The sequence below is a fragment of the Equus przewalskii genome, chromosome 7, assembly GCF_037783145.1.
Source record: "Equus przewalskii isolate Varuska chromosome 7, EquPr2, whole genome shotgun sequence".
Lineage (NCBI taxonomy): Eukaryota > Metazoa > Chordata > Mammalia > Perissodactyla > Equidae > Equus > Equus przewalskii.
Genome location: NC_091837.1, coordinates 51,160,998 through 51,175,857, shown reverse-complemented (window position 1 = coordinate 51,175,857; position 14,860 = coordinate 51,160,998). Strand labels below are relative to the sequence as shown.

At 36.9% G+C, this 14,860-nt stretch overlaps 1 protein-coding gene across 2 annotated transcripts in view; it reads left to right on the top strand.

The window, feature by feature from the left end:
* The window catches only part of CDH2 (cadherin 2), a 208,212-nt gene that overhangs the window by 66,236 nt on the left and 127,116 nt on the right, over positions 1-14,860 (top strand). Inside the window, exons 1-3 of one of the 2 annotated variants that reach the window (XM_070627539.1) lie at positions 5,678-5,790; positions 6,189-6,351; positions 7,065-7,192. The exons of the other annotated variant lie outside the window; for it this stretch is intronic. The gene's annotated coding sequence lies outside the window, so the exon portion shown is untranslated. Of the gene's footprint in view, positions 1-5,677; positions 5,791-6,188; positions 6,352-7,064; positions 7,193-14,860 lie in introns of those variants that run through there. 2 annotated transcript variants of the gene reach the window in all.

Here is a 14,860-nt window from a genome sequence, read left to right as displayed (position 1 = left end):
CACTCAACAAGTTTCCGGCTGAACAGGACATCTGGGAACTCAGTGTTTTTAATTTCAAAGAAACAACACCTGCCTCTCTGATTCTCGGTTACTTTATTTATAAAATGATAGGTATTGATTAGATGATTCTTGAGATTATTTTCAGTCACCCAAATTATAGCACAGAGTTATTCCTTTTGTTACTGTGGACTGTGTTATTACCTCAAATACATGTGTTTCCAATCTTCAGAAAAGCCACTTCTATTTCAAGGTTGCATTAAGCAACATTCAAAATCCAGATGAAACCAAAGAGTAAAGAAGGAACATGAGACTCTGTTGCTGGAGTCGGGAGGAGGGACACATGGACACGTGTGTGTGCGACTCACACGCATTGACATGTCTCCATCTAGGTCAGCAGGCGGGCTCCAGGAGGGAGGGTGAGGCCGAGGCCAAGCCGCTGAGGCTTTGAGATTTGATAATAGAGGCCCTGTCTGTTGTTTTCTTCCCTGGCGGTGTCTGTCTGGGCTGTTTCCAAGGCCTGTAAGTAGGCCAGGCCAGCCACTGAAGGTCAGCCTTGGGAGTTGATAGGAGAGTTGATAAGAACCTTCTTTCCCTTTACAACACTAAGCAAGAAGGCCCACCTTCCGTGGCTCTGTGCAGACTGTGGGATAGGCTTGTTCTTTCTTTATCATCCTCTTTAATTTCTGTGCCATACTAACCCAATTCAGCTTGATTTACCTCAAGTCCTGCTGATTCTGTGAAATGGATCATGGAGACAGTGGGGCTTGGTGAAGAAAACTCACAATTTGGAGAAGAACGATTTGGGTTGTACAGCCAGCTTTGTCCTGTGCAGCTGTATAACCGTGGCCAAGGCTGGCCATCTCTCTCTGGCCTCAGTTTCAAGTGCAGCCTACATGAGCATAGGCATCTTTCTGCTTTGGACTCTTGTTGCAGTCCATGACACGTTCACTTTAGCACTTTGTTGTGTGTTTCTTTCTTTCATCACTGCCCTTCTTTTGACAGCAGAGAGGCATCCTCAGTCTACCTTTGGCTCCTCCATAGGATGTATATTCCTGGTCCCTCTTCTGACAGCTCCCACTATTGCTTGGGTGGGTTGGCCCACTAGCTTGCAGAGCACGTTCATTGTTTTAGGATTGGGGAACAAAGGCAAAAGTTATTCTCAAGAAATAATTGACGCAGTGAAAGAATGTGGCTGATAGAGGGTCCCATGCAGGGAAATGCTATTTTATGTTAGTCTTTGGCTGGAACTAAAACAAAGCAGAATTATCCAGAAGACAGTGCTACATGGTGGAGACAACAGCAGAGGCCCTCATGTGTAAGCAGTACATTGTGAGTGTATTCTCATTTCGTATGTTAACATGGGCAACACCATGTTCTTAATTCAGAAAGAGAATAAACTCCTAAGTGTGTCAGGTTTATTGCCTTTTGCTTCTTATCTCAAAAAAGGACACCATATGGCCCTGTATTTGTATATTCTTGCCATGACAATTCCTTCTGTCAAAAATGATTTTCTCCAGAAGTATGGTATGTAAATTCTTGGCCGATCATTCAAAAAAGGAAGGGAATAGCATTTGTTAACCAGCATTTTGTAAAATACTGTTTTGGCATATGAAAGAGGAATTAACAACCCCCCTCTAAGTGTTGACACTATTTATGTGCTTTTAATGATACTAAGAATACGTAATTTTGTAACCGTAGAAAAAGCTTTCTTCCTGATCTTCTGGTTGTCTAGACATGGAAGGCTTTTTTTCAGTTTCATATTCCACAGTAGTAGGAAAAAGTGTCAAAGCGATTTTGACATCAGTTATTTGTGAAATCCCTTTGAAGCTAAGACTTTGTTCTATCTTGAATGGTAGCGAAATTTGCAAGCACAAGTCATTCCCCAGTTTTTGAGAATAACAGTCCGAAGTATCTTGTTTGTATGGTCATTCCACGTCTAGCTCTTCATATTGTTTCGTTTATTGTTATAATACTTAGAAGGACCCTTGGCCGAAGAGTTCCACTTTAAGTTTTCATTATGCTCCATGAAGCTTCTCCTTAAATCCTTCATGAACTGTGTGAGGAGAAGGCAAACATTACTCCTTACTTCTAAAAATGGAGGGTTATCGGAATTCCCCCTCTTAAAGTTAGATGGCAGTTGGTTTTTTGTCTGTAAATTGATAAAACTTTTTTTTCTGTCCTAACAGTGTTAAAAATTGAAAGAAAAGAAAAAGGCTACTTAAGGTCACAGACCAGTCTACCAAAAATGTATTTATTTGGCAGCATAGGAATCTTGTCTTTATGGGAAATTTTCTCAATTTGTAATAGGCGTTTCAAGAATGAACTTCTCTTTTGCTCCTTATTAGCTCCAGTAATAGGAGTTTGTAGATACAGTATTTATATCTTAAGCAGTCTCTCGTCCCGTGGTGGCCATGGTTCAGATGCCAGCTTAATAAGATTAATCCTGCTGCTTTTATACTGGAGAAGGTGCTGTCGTGTTGTGAAAGTATATATTTAATGTTTAACATGAACAAAGCCTGTTGAGGTAAGACTGGGCTTGCGTTTCATTATTCTGCGTTTCTTGACTAGTCAGGCAAATGGAACCCTACAGACTAGGAAGAGAGTGAAGCTTTTTTATTTGTTTAGACATTACTCCTGCTTCTAGTTAAGGTGAAGAAAATTTGGGAAAAGCTGTTCTTTTCGGTGACCTTGTGTTATTAAAAGTACCTCTAATACTTTTACAAAAGAGTTTAGATCAATAGAAAATGGCTAGTGAAAACCTTCTGCTAAGTCATCTGCTAATGCAGAATATTATCATAGAATATGCTAGAGTTGGTAATTTTGTAATTGAGGTGTGTGTATATTGGATGTGCACGAATGCATTTTGAGGACTTAGGATAAACTGGGTTTTCTGAAATTCCTCACTGGTTGGGCTCTGTGTTTGACTGTTAAAGGGACACAAATGTGTCTTTGAGCAGCTGCTTGATTAAAAGCTGAGCCCCAGTCTGTCAGAGTGAGTTGGAATTGGCCAGGACTCAAGAGGATGTGATTGCATCTCATCCGTTTGCTTTCTCAACAGATGGGTCTATTTCTTTGAATATTTGCAGGTTGTCCTTTAGCGATGACTCGATAAACCAATGACTTTAGATTCCATTGACCAGAAAGAGTTAATGATGCTTTCAGTAGAATCTGATGTTTCCCATAGTAGTTTTTAAATTTGTGGATCAAATAAGCAACTGAGAGTTTTCAGCACTTTTTCAGATCTTTGGAACTTGTCTCAAAAGCCTGATCCAAGGAAAATGAGGCCATTTATCTTTCCAGGGGTTTCTATGCCCTCTCAACACCTATGTGTTAATGGGATAAGTAAGAGTGGTTTTCGCTTCTTGAAACCTGCAGGCTATCAAATGGAGGGGGAAAAAACGGAAAGGTTACTGCTTCCTCTGTCTACCAGGTTTTATTATGGAAACTGTTAGCCAGATAATTGGGTTTAATTTGTAACAGAGGGGAAGATTTGTATTGTAAACAAGAAAGTTCTTTGAAGATAAATCTTGTCAGTAGCTGTTGGAAGGATGCTGGAAGGAGCTTTGATTGTTTTTTTTTTTCTTTTAATGGCCTGGAGTGGGAGGGTGTTTTTCTTTCTTTCTTTTTTCCCCTCCCCTTTTCTTCCTTTTTGCTAGACTACAAAGTGTTAGTGGGGCTAGAAGGTGATAATTACTAGTCTTCACCTGATTTTTTTTTTTGCAAGCTGGCTAATTAAAATGCATAAAAACTTTCACTTTTTTCCCAAAGGGAAACATATTTCTTTTGACAGCTGCCTTTTTGACCTTCTGCACTGCTCCCTGCCACCCTCTTCGTTTCATTGACTGCTTCTTTATGCAGTTGAGAAGAGCTCTGATACGCTTCTTTGTAACTCTTAAATATTAGGGGAATGAGTCCTACTTGTAAATGCAAGGTTTACAGCATTCATATTATATTCCTATTAAGTCATTTATTCCGTTCTTCTATGTTTTTACATTGGGCTGCTTCTTATTTAGTCTTGTGTCATTCTAGTGCCCTAAAGGTAATAGCGTTCCTACAGTCTTCTGTATTACAATATATCACTGATTCAATGGTTTCTGTTTTAATATGCATACACATTTCTCCTTCCGTACTTTACTATCACACCAAGAATCAATAAGTTTTCAACATTTTAAAGTCGATGTCTGTGGGTATTGGGTATGGGCTGTTGTAGATCTAAGTTCAGCTTTTAGTTTTAGGTGCCTTTCTGCAGGTAATACATTATTCTTGATGAACTTTGATTTTATAGTCTAAAATGATGCTAGGTTTTTACAAGACATTGTAACAGGAAATGTACTATCGTAGTACATTCTAGTTTTGCCTGCTTTTAATTGTCAAACTTACGGGGTCTTGCAGTTTTACCATTTTCAGGTTTTTCATAATTTAAGAAAATGTTTGTCATGGAATTGGTAATGAATACTTTGTGTGTGTGTGTGTGTTTTCTAATTAGTGCCCTATTGGGTTGCCTCTTCATACATAATTTTGATTTTTGTGCTTATGTACAAAATAATTTTAACTAAACATTTGTGTAACTAGATAAACCATACAGAAATAATCTCATGCTACCTGTGATATAAATAATATAATTAGAGATGTTAAAGTAAAATTAATAAATGATTTTATGGACTTGAATTTGATTTTTTTAAATGCTGATGTATAAGATATTGACCATTATATAGGAAAATAATTTTTAAAAGAATTTAGTTAAACTTCGTTTTAGTTTAATTAGCTTAGTTTTAATTTAGTTTAGTTTAAGTTAAGCCAGAAAAAAAGTCTGTTAAATGGGATAGATGCTCTGAAACTCAGAAACAGATGAGTAACTCGTCTTGTGGGCTTCCTCACTGTTTAGTAGATTTAAAAAAAAAATCAGGGGCCGGCCCCATGGCCGAGTGGTTAAGTTCTCGCAGGCTCCGCTTCGGTGGCCCAGAGTTTCAAGGGTTCAAATCCTGGGCGCGGACATGGCACTGCTCGTCAGGCCACGCTGGGGCAGCGTCCCACGTGCCACAACTAGAGGGACCCACAGCTATGTACCGGGGGGCTTTGGGAGAACAAGGAAAGCTAAAATCTTAAAAAAAATCACATCTGTAATTTATAATTATAGTGGATAATTTCTATAGATAGTTTTTTTTCTTTCTCAGATGAAAAAATATGTTCAAACCATCTATCTAGGAGGAAAATACTGTGTAAATTGATGCTCATAAGATACATATAATACTTTCCTGCCCCACATTTACAAATGGTGACTGGCTGCTGGCAGGAAATAAAAAGTTGAAGAATCTGACATTCAAAATCTCAGATCAGAGAACTGTGAGTAAGCCCTGTGAGTGAAGTAATATCATGAGAATATTATTGAAGAGAGTATATTCTACTCATTTCTCATCTACTATAACTTATAGTTATGGCTTTTACAGTAAATCCTCAATTAACTAATCTGCATAGTGGGGTGGTTTTTTTCTGGTTGATTAAGTCATGTGAGGGGTTAACTAGGAATCCGTTTATATTCAAGTTTTATTTTTAAACTTTATAAAAATCTATTGGGATACTTTGGCTGTTATAACACCATTAATGGATGTATATTTTTAATTAAGGACTGTGTGTTGACCTGGGTGATTATTTTTCTGAATTTGAATTTTCATTTTAGAATTCTGTGATGCAGGCCATGCCCCAGATGTTAGAGGAGAGTGAAAAAGGTTTATTGAATGACTGATAAAAATTTGTTATGTTGTGAGATTGGACTTTTCTTCTAAGATTCGAGTAAGAAAGTAATATTTTTAAAACTTTACATGTATATAATTGATGAGCTATGATTACTTAAGACTTTATCTTATGAAAAGCCTATTTTGAAAAGGATAGAAGAAATTTGGAAGTATTCCAGAACTCTCTAAAATTCATACTTAATAATTTGCTTCATTCATATTTTTTTGATTGGCATGTGATCCCTGTGTTGTGTTCTGAAATATCTGAAATCATAACATCTTGATAGAGTGTGCTCTATTTTTGAATTATTTTAAATAGTAACTTTAAAATTTGCATTAATTGAAAAGTACCTTGTCATAACATTTGCTTTGTGTCATGAAAGGTTATCTATATTTGGAAGTAACATTTTGGTAAAAGGAAGATTATGGAATATTTATGAACTTTCTCTCTCACAGATTCGTAGGTTATTAGAACAGGATGGAACTTTAGAGCTTTTCAACCACAGCCTTCTCAGTTTACAGCTGAAGGAGATGAGGTCTAGAGAGATTAAATGACTTGCCCAAGGACACACAGCTGACGAGCAGTACAAGGACTGTAACCCTGGACTCCTGGCTCCAGGTCAAGTATTTTACCGTGGAAAATTCTCTCCAATAAACAAAAGATCATGGTGTGGAGCTGGAAGGGAGTGCATTTTATTTTAAGTATACTTCATTATGGTGAATTAGTTTTTGCATCTCTATATATGTTTAGGTAGTTAAATTTTTTCCGATTAAATTATGTTTAATTCAATTTGAATTAACTGAAAGAATGAGAATAATTTTCCTTGAATGGGGATAATTTTACTGATTCTCATGACCCAATTTATTTAGGACCCAAAGCTCCTTAATAACACCTCCCTAAAATAATGCAGAGAACTAGGGATACTGTCTAAAACACTTAGCCTAAATTTTTGGATTACTTCATGTTTTTTTTTTAAAAAGACACTTGAAGCAGGATGAAAATTAAAAATTATCTGTTTATGACTCAATTTTAAAATACTGACAATTGTAGTCTCAACTTCCATGTAACCAATTTTCTGGTATTGAACAAATACCTGTGCACTTTTAATAAATTTTATTTTAGTTAATTTCTTCATAAGCAAATGCTTTGGGAACCTTTTAATGACTATATATGGTAAATATTTTCACAGTCATAAAGTTTGTACAGAACCAACAACAGAAACTGTTGATAACATTATTTATCGGCTTCTGTCATTATAAATCTGTTTATGTAACCAAAATCCATAATATAACCAACTGGAATTAACACTGATTGTTTTCTTGGAGGGGCAGACAGGAAAGTCACAGTCAGTTGGCATCAAGAAGATGCTGCAAGAGCTCAGTGCCGTTGGCCACAGCTCCGTAGAGTTTACCAGAAAAAGTGCTGCTCCAACTTCTCCTGGGCTATTCGTATTTACAAGGTGAAGCCTGTTTTCATGTTATAGAGCCAAAGATGTTTTTTTTAACTGCATTTTAAAATCCTATTGACTTTTTTTTGGTGTGTATAAGTATATGATAATAAGAGTTTATCAATTGGACTTAAGACCCTTACATCAATTCATCTGTTTCTTGACTGGCTATTTACTGAGTACCTACCTACTACAAGTAGCTACTATTAAGTAACTGGTGAAAACAGGGTGTTCTTTCCACGCAAATGATGTTTTGATGATTATAATCAGCTTTGCTATATTTATGTATTTTACCTGACTTCAAATTTACGCTTTAAATTTTTTTATAATCTGAAAATCAGTTTCAATTGCAGTGTTAGGGATTCTTAGATATTTAACATTGCTCACTGTGTACTAATAGCATGTTTTTTCTTTTTCTTTTATTTATTTTTTGAGGAAGATTAGCCCTGAGCTAACTGCTGCCAATCCTCCTGTTTTTTCTGAGGAAGACTGGCCCTAAGCTAACATCCAGGCCCATCTTCCTCTACTTTATATGTGGGACACCTACCACAGCATGGCTTGCCAAGTAGTGCCATGTCTGCACATGAGATCCAAACCAGCAAATGGCAGGGGGCTGCCAAAGCGGAACGTGCGCACTTGGCCGCTGTGCCAGTCCCATAATAGCGTACTTTTATACTTTACCTTTCCTTCCGATTTCCATTTCAGTTTCTCAGATAAGTACTTTGGGGCCACTACCCCACCCCTTGCCACCTCGCCCACAAATTAGTTAAAAAAAAAGGTGTCTAATGACAATAATTTCCTCTAAAACACAAGATAAATTTTAGGATTTTCTATTTGGTTTACATTAAGTGCCTAAGCTCTTGACTTAAAAAAAAAAAAGTAAGGGAGTAATTTGTATATTTATTAAAAAATAATCTGCTCTGCAATTTCTCTTCCCCATGGTCCCAACTGCTGTCATTCTCTGTTGGATACTCAGTGTGGAAATGGGCCTCTCGTCCTGCTGAGATCCACTGCCTTGACTGCAGGACGGAACATATAGAAGCAGAAAGCAGGGGTATTGTTGGTCTATGGTACTGTGCTCTGTGTTTCTAGTTAAAACAAACAAAACACTTCAAGGAATGATTCTGCAGAGATGGATCAGAATATCCAGACTGTGCTTGAAATGTTCATTTCTTACTTCTTCAGGCACTTTGCTGTCGGTCAATTCCAAACACTTGGGGTTGTATTTCTCCATTTAATAAAGTAAAAAAACAACATTTTTTCCTACTAAAATTCACTGATCGTTTCTTGGTTTACGGAAAACATAACAGTTTCCCCCAAAGAGAGGGAGGACCCACTCGCTTTTGCTCTCTCTTTGAACTGGAAGACTAGGACACAGGCCAATTTCATAGTAGAGGTGGCTTTTGCACCATGGTAAGGGCAGGTCGACTTGCGGCCGTTTCTTTACAAATGGCCCTGAGAACTGCGAACATGCTTTAGCTTCTCACTTGCACATCCATCGCTGGTTCCCTCTTAAACAGTTTGAGAACTAGGAAGATTTGTAGGTAGAAATGGAGAGGGCAGAGAAAACCTGAAGCAGTGCACAAGTGGCTAATTTTGGCTTTAATCGAATATTCATCATGGCCAAAGTAGGGGGCCTTGTAGGGTAATTTCTTTACTTTCATGTATTTGGAATCCTTCTCAAGCAATCCAGGAAATTAGAGACCCTCTCATGCTTAGGGCAGATTTTTGTAATCTATTGTGTGCTTCAAGCTATGCAATTTAGTTTCCTGGATTCCAGAAAAGTTTATTCTTGTACTTTAATCATTTCTTTCTCTTTTTAAAACTCTAAATCCCCAAGAACTACTATTTCAGGCAAACATAACACTTTGCTCAAATCAAATTGCACATAAATATTAAATAAGCTGGGTGAGACTAAATTCCCAAACGTGATATGGTGTATTTGTTTATAAGTCACAGGTGTGGGTACAGCCAAGTCTCCAGGTGGCTTTTGGAGAAACGTAAATTAATAGGGTGCTGTTAAAAGAAATGCATAGAGATGCAGATGACTTTGAAAGGCAGGAAAATTTACCACTAACTTTATTATGGTAGAAAATTAAGTTGTGGGTTGTCAGGAGGGCTGCATAAACAGCTACAGGGGTCATATGACTCTGCTAGGCAGGTAGAGGTATGAGCACAGTTTAAAATTGTGGCAGATGAGAAGATCTGGAATACCCTGGAACAAAAGTTTGGACATATAAAATACTAAGTGGGAAGCAAACTCCCAAGGTATTCTAGGTACGGTGGAACTGGAAAGTTATTTAAACCATTAATGTTAATTGTAGTCATAGCAGTAGATGTGTTAGAGGTTAAGTGTGTTTTACATTCCCAAACCATCCAGTGGTCAGTTCTCCACTGAGGGGTCCTAGCATGTGTGTGTTGAGATCAGGTATGAAGTTCAATGTGATGAGTAATGTGATACTAATACTCAACAAATTTTACACAATTTCCCTTTTTTAAAGCATTCATTTGAGTCAGTTCCCATTTACTCCCCTTCCTCGTATTAGTCTCACTCACCTGCATTCAGACCTTTGTGCTCAGTGGGACAGACATGGGTAAAGTTTCAGCTGGTGAGTTGGCATATATCATTGCCATGTGGTGGCCTGTCGTGAGTTATCTTCTCAACTTTGCTGTCATAACTGTTGAGATCCTAATGATTGTATTTCTTTAAGTTCCAACAAATTTTAGATTTTATTAGAAATTTCTTCAGACTTTAGGAATATGTGTACGTGAGTGACGTTGGATTGTCTCATGGTTGAAAAATCCACCAAGCTAGAATGAAGATACAGAGAAGTTGCGCCATGTACTAGGTTTGCGGAACCTTGAGACCCCTCTGACTTGCTCACATATACCATGGTAGTCTAGCATAGCTTATTAGTAAGGGTTCTCTGGAGAAACAGAACCCATAGGAGATACATAAATATCTGTCATATCTTATCTCTATCTATCTATCTATCTGATTTATTAGAAGGAATTGACTCATGTGTTATGGGGGCTGACAGGTTCCGGGATCTGCAGCGTGAGTAAACAAGCTGGGGACCCAGAATTGCTGAGGGTGTAGTGCTAGTCCAAAGCCCCACGGCTCAAGACCCAGGAAAAGTCAGTGTCTCAGTGTAAGTCCAAAGGCAGGAGAAAGCCAGCGTTCCAGTTTGAAGGCAGCCAGGGAGGAGGAATTCTCTTTTACTCAGGGGAGGGTCAGCCTTTTTGTTCTATTCAAGTCTTCAACTGATTAGATGAGGTCCACCCACACTAGGGAGGGTCATATGCTTTACTCAGTCTACCTATTTAAGTGTCCATCTCAAGCCAAAAACACCCTCCTAGAAACACCCAGATTAATGTTTGACCTAATGCCTGGGTACCCTATGGCCTAATCAAGTTGACACATAAAATTAACCATCACACATGGTTTCTATACAGTGCCCAGGATAGTACTTTACAAATATCAGTGCTCAATAAATATTGGAGGGATAGATGGATGAATGATGGATGGATGGATGGATAAATGAACGAATGTTAATCACAAAAGTTAAAGTATCGTAGGTTTCCATTTTGTAAATCTGGAAATACTTCTGTTTTTCTTGGTTAGAAAGCCAAAATTTTACAGATGATTGTTTGAAATATAGCATTTATTGACCTTTGTACTTAACATATGAGCTAAGCTGAAGGTTATTACTACCTTTGAATGTACTCAGAAATATTTGAAAGGATCTAAACATTTTTCTTCTCTGAAATTACACGTCTTTTTACTTGCTATTTGCTTTCTTTAATAACACACTGCCTTTCAATTTCTCTTCTAGTTCCATGGCTTCTTTTTTCTTATCTAGTTGGTATTCAATATTTATGTTTAATTTTGTCTTTATTTATCTTTATTTATATTTAATATTTATCTTCTCTTCACCCTAATTCATTTTGGCTTTGACTTAATAAACTTCTTTCTAGTGGCTTCTTGTAAACTGCTTTTATTTTTACTGTGTAGATAATAACTTTTCAGAGTTTAATTGATGTGAAAGGTGTTCACTGAAATCTTATAACTGACAGCAACCTTATTAGTGTGACTATAAACATAAAAGGAGATACAATATAAATATTTTGAAAATTAATCATATATTCTATAAATAACTTGACTTTATTTTCTCTTACTCTAGTATTTTCACTGTAGAATTATAAAGTTCTCTTACCCTGCATTCCTTTTAGTTTCTAGAAGATAGATACTGCCAGTATTTAGTGGACATGGTTAATGTCAAACAATGCTCAATATTCAAAATAGAGACTTTATGGAACATAACTACCATGAATAACAAAAATCAACATTAATTTTTTTCTTTTCTCAAAAATTGCATTCCACTGTACATTTGTGCCTCCCCTCCCCGCCTTGTTTTTCGGTGAGGAAGATTGGCCCTTGAGCTAACATCTGTTGCCAATCTTCCTCTTTTTGCTTGAGGAAGGTTGTTGCTGGGCTAATATCTGTGCCAGTCTTCTTCTATTTTGTATGTGGGATGCTGCCATAGCATGTCTTGATCACTGATGTGTAGTCCACACCTAGGATTTGAACCCTTGAGCCCCAGGCTGCCGAAGCAGAGCCCTCGAACTTAATCACTACACCACCAGGCTGGCTCCTGTGCCTTTTTTCTTAATGGTGTATTTTGAATATTTTCTTGTGCTATAAAATATTCTTCAGGATTTTTTTAATGTCTGTGTAACGATACCCCATACAGATATGCTGTCAGTTTATTTAATGAAAGTCCTTTTATAGAACACTTACTAACCTCCCCCAAGTTTTTGCTATTATATGAAATTCTAGAATAGATATCCTTATAGCTTAATCTTTATCACGTCCACGATTATTTCCTTAGGATAAATTTTCTGCAAATATTATTTTTGGAACACAGGATATTCAAGTTGAGACTTTGCTACTTGCAAGATTTCTTTGTGATCTTTCTAATATGTTCTTTTCTGAATGAAAGGAAATTAACGGAAAACTATTTTTATCAAATTTCAAAAACTTTTATAGGAATATGAAAAAATTATGAAAGTTATTTTTATCTTTTATTTTAGTGGACATTTATAGCAGATTCGTTTTAGTGTATTTAAGTTGGAGGGCAGTGTGGCTTAGATTTGGAGAGAAGTGCAGGTTTGATAAGAAGGCACTTGCAGGAACTGTTAGGGCTTTTAGTTCCACCTTGTCTTTTTATTGATAAAGTTGTAGACTGGTTTGAATATTTTATTGTGAATGGAATTTTTTGAAAAGAACAAAACTACACAGCTTTAGTTTCTTCTGAATGTTATAACGCATGGGTATGGAGGAGAACTGAAGGCAGTTCACTTCCATTTCCAACCCCTCTTTGGTTTTTTCCCCCTAGTTTTGTTTGAAATATCTAAGTTCAGGAAACACGAATCACGCATCTATTCTTTGTAGACACAGGTGCAGAAGTGAAGAAGGGGTCCCATTCCCTTCCATCCCGCAAGTCAGAGCAGGTACACGTGGACCCTCTGCTACAGGGCTATCTTGCCTCAGCCTCAGGAGGGAGCTAAGCAGGATGCGCTGGAATACAGAGGTCGGAGCAGGAGCAAGTATTACTTTGTGCTGTGAGAATTGGCGGCTGAAAGAGGCGGCATGTGCGCTAGACATTGAAAGATGACTTATGTTCATGGGAAAAATTATCTCATGCTATAAATTTGCATGCTTCTACTACATTGGCAGGTTTTAATTTTGCATATGATCTTTTTCAAGTAGGGAGCGTATCTAGCTTATCATTTATTTTAAGCATTGCTGCTACAAGAGAGCAAATGTTGATTTATGCTATTTAATTCTTATTTACAAAGTACACGCGGCATTTCATAGTTTCTACATTTCCTCATAACAAAGTCTTTGGTTTGTTTCTGCAGTGTCTTTTTGATCATAAATTATTGAATACATAATATTAGATTGTGTCGATATATTTTAATTTGTTAACATTCTCCCCTAAGGTGATCATTTTGGATTTTGTTCCACTTTTTGATTGTTACAGACAATGCCAAATGAACAACTTAATGCTCATATATTTTTTTATTTCTTTGGGGGGTATTTTTATTGCATATATTCCTAAGAGTGGAATTACTTTAAACTACTTTATTGCTTTTGTTGTGTATTTTCATATTGCTTTCCAAAAATGTGTTGCTAATTAATAGTATTCCCTACAATAGTTACCCCATGATTGTGTATTATGTGTGGTATTAAAAAAAGGAATCCAAGGGCCAGCCCAGTGGCATAGTGGTTAAGTTCAAATGTGTGCTCCTCTTTGGCGGCCTGGGGTTTGCAGGTTTGGATACTGGGTACGGACCTACCCACTGCTCATCAAGTTATGCAGTGGCAGTGTCCCACATATAAAATAGAGGAAGATTGGCACAGATGTTAGCTCAGGGCCAATCTTCATCACCAAAAAAGAAAAAAAAAGAATCCTGTTTTCCTAGTGGTCATAAAATGGCATCTCATAGTTGCTTTAATTTATATGTCTTTGATTACTAGCAAGGATCAGTCTTTTTCTAATAGTATTTAGTTTTGGAATTTTGTCATGTGTAAAATCATTATTCAGAATTTTTACCCAAATACTTGCATAAGAGCTTTTTCTTTGCCACAAATAATTTCATTCCATCTTTTATGGAATTATTCCAAGTTAAATGTTTTTTGGTATGTAAAATTTAAGTCCTGTAATGTATACCTTTATAGACCCAGTATTGTAAGGAATAGCACTTCATGTTATTGGGTTTTCACTTGAATCCAGACTTTAAGGAATAAAAACATGTCTGAACAACCCTCATAATGACCTGTGAAAGAAGCAGGGCTAATATAACATGCGTAATTCCCAAATAGTTTATTTTCTGACGTTGGAATGCACCCAGTTATTCACGGTAAGAACGGCTCATGCCTCTTACCAATTCATTCATCTCTCTTCTGTGTTATTGTACCTCATATATACTCTCCATTGTGGAACTTAATCACAGTACATTGTAATTCTTGTTTAAGTGCCTATGTTCTCTCTTCTGGATGCTTCCTAAGAAGTGGAAACCCATAAGAAAATTCTTTTTTCAATTCATCATGCCTAACACATAGCAGGGCAGTCACTCCTAAGTTTGTTTATTCATTCAGCAAGCATTTATTGGACGTCTGAGTGCTGTCTTAAGCTTTATTGGGCATGGAGCATATTAACATGACAAAGCCCTGGTCCCTGAAGTCTGGCCCGATCATTTAAGGGGATAGAAACCTGGGTCCCTGGGTAACTGACAGAGTGTGAAGTCTGATTTTAGAGCTCGGAATCATCTTTAAGCACTAAAAAATAGGAGTTGAGACACCTTATTAAAGCAACAATGGTCAGGCATTATTGGAAAAAATATGTAATAACGTGTTATAAATTCTTTAAAGGTTATTTTCCCAAACAATATATTTTTAGTTAAATTGGCCTGACCAACTATAAATCCCCACCCTCATTCATTAAAAACTTTAAGTCACAGAAATGTAGTATTTAGAGTCGTTAGATACCTTAGAAATCATCTATTTAAGCTCTTTCTTCGACAGTTGAGGAAACAGAATTCCAAAGCAGTCGTGACTTTTCTCAGGCTAGTGGAGGTTTTTTCGAAAAGAAAATATTTCAAAAGTGTAGAAGG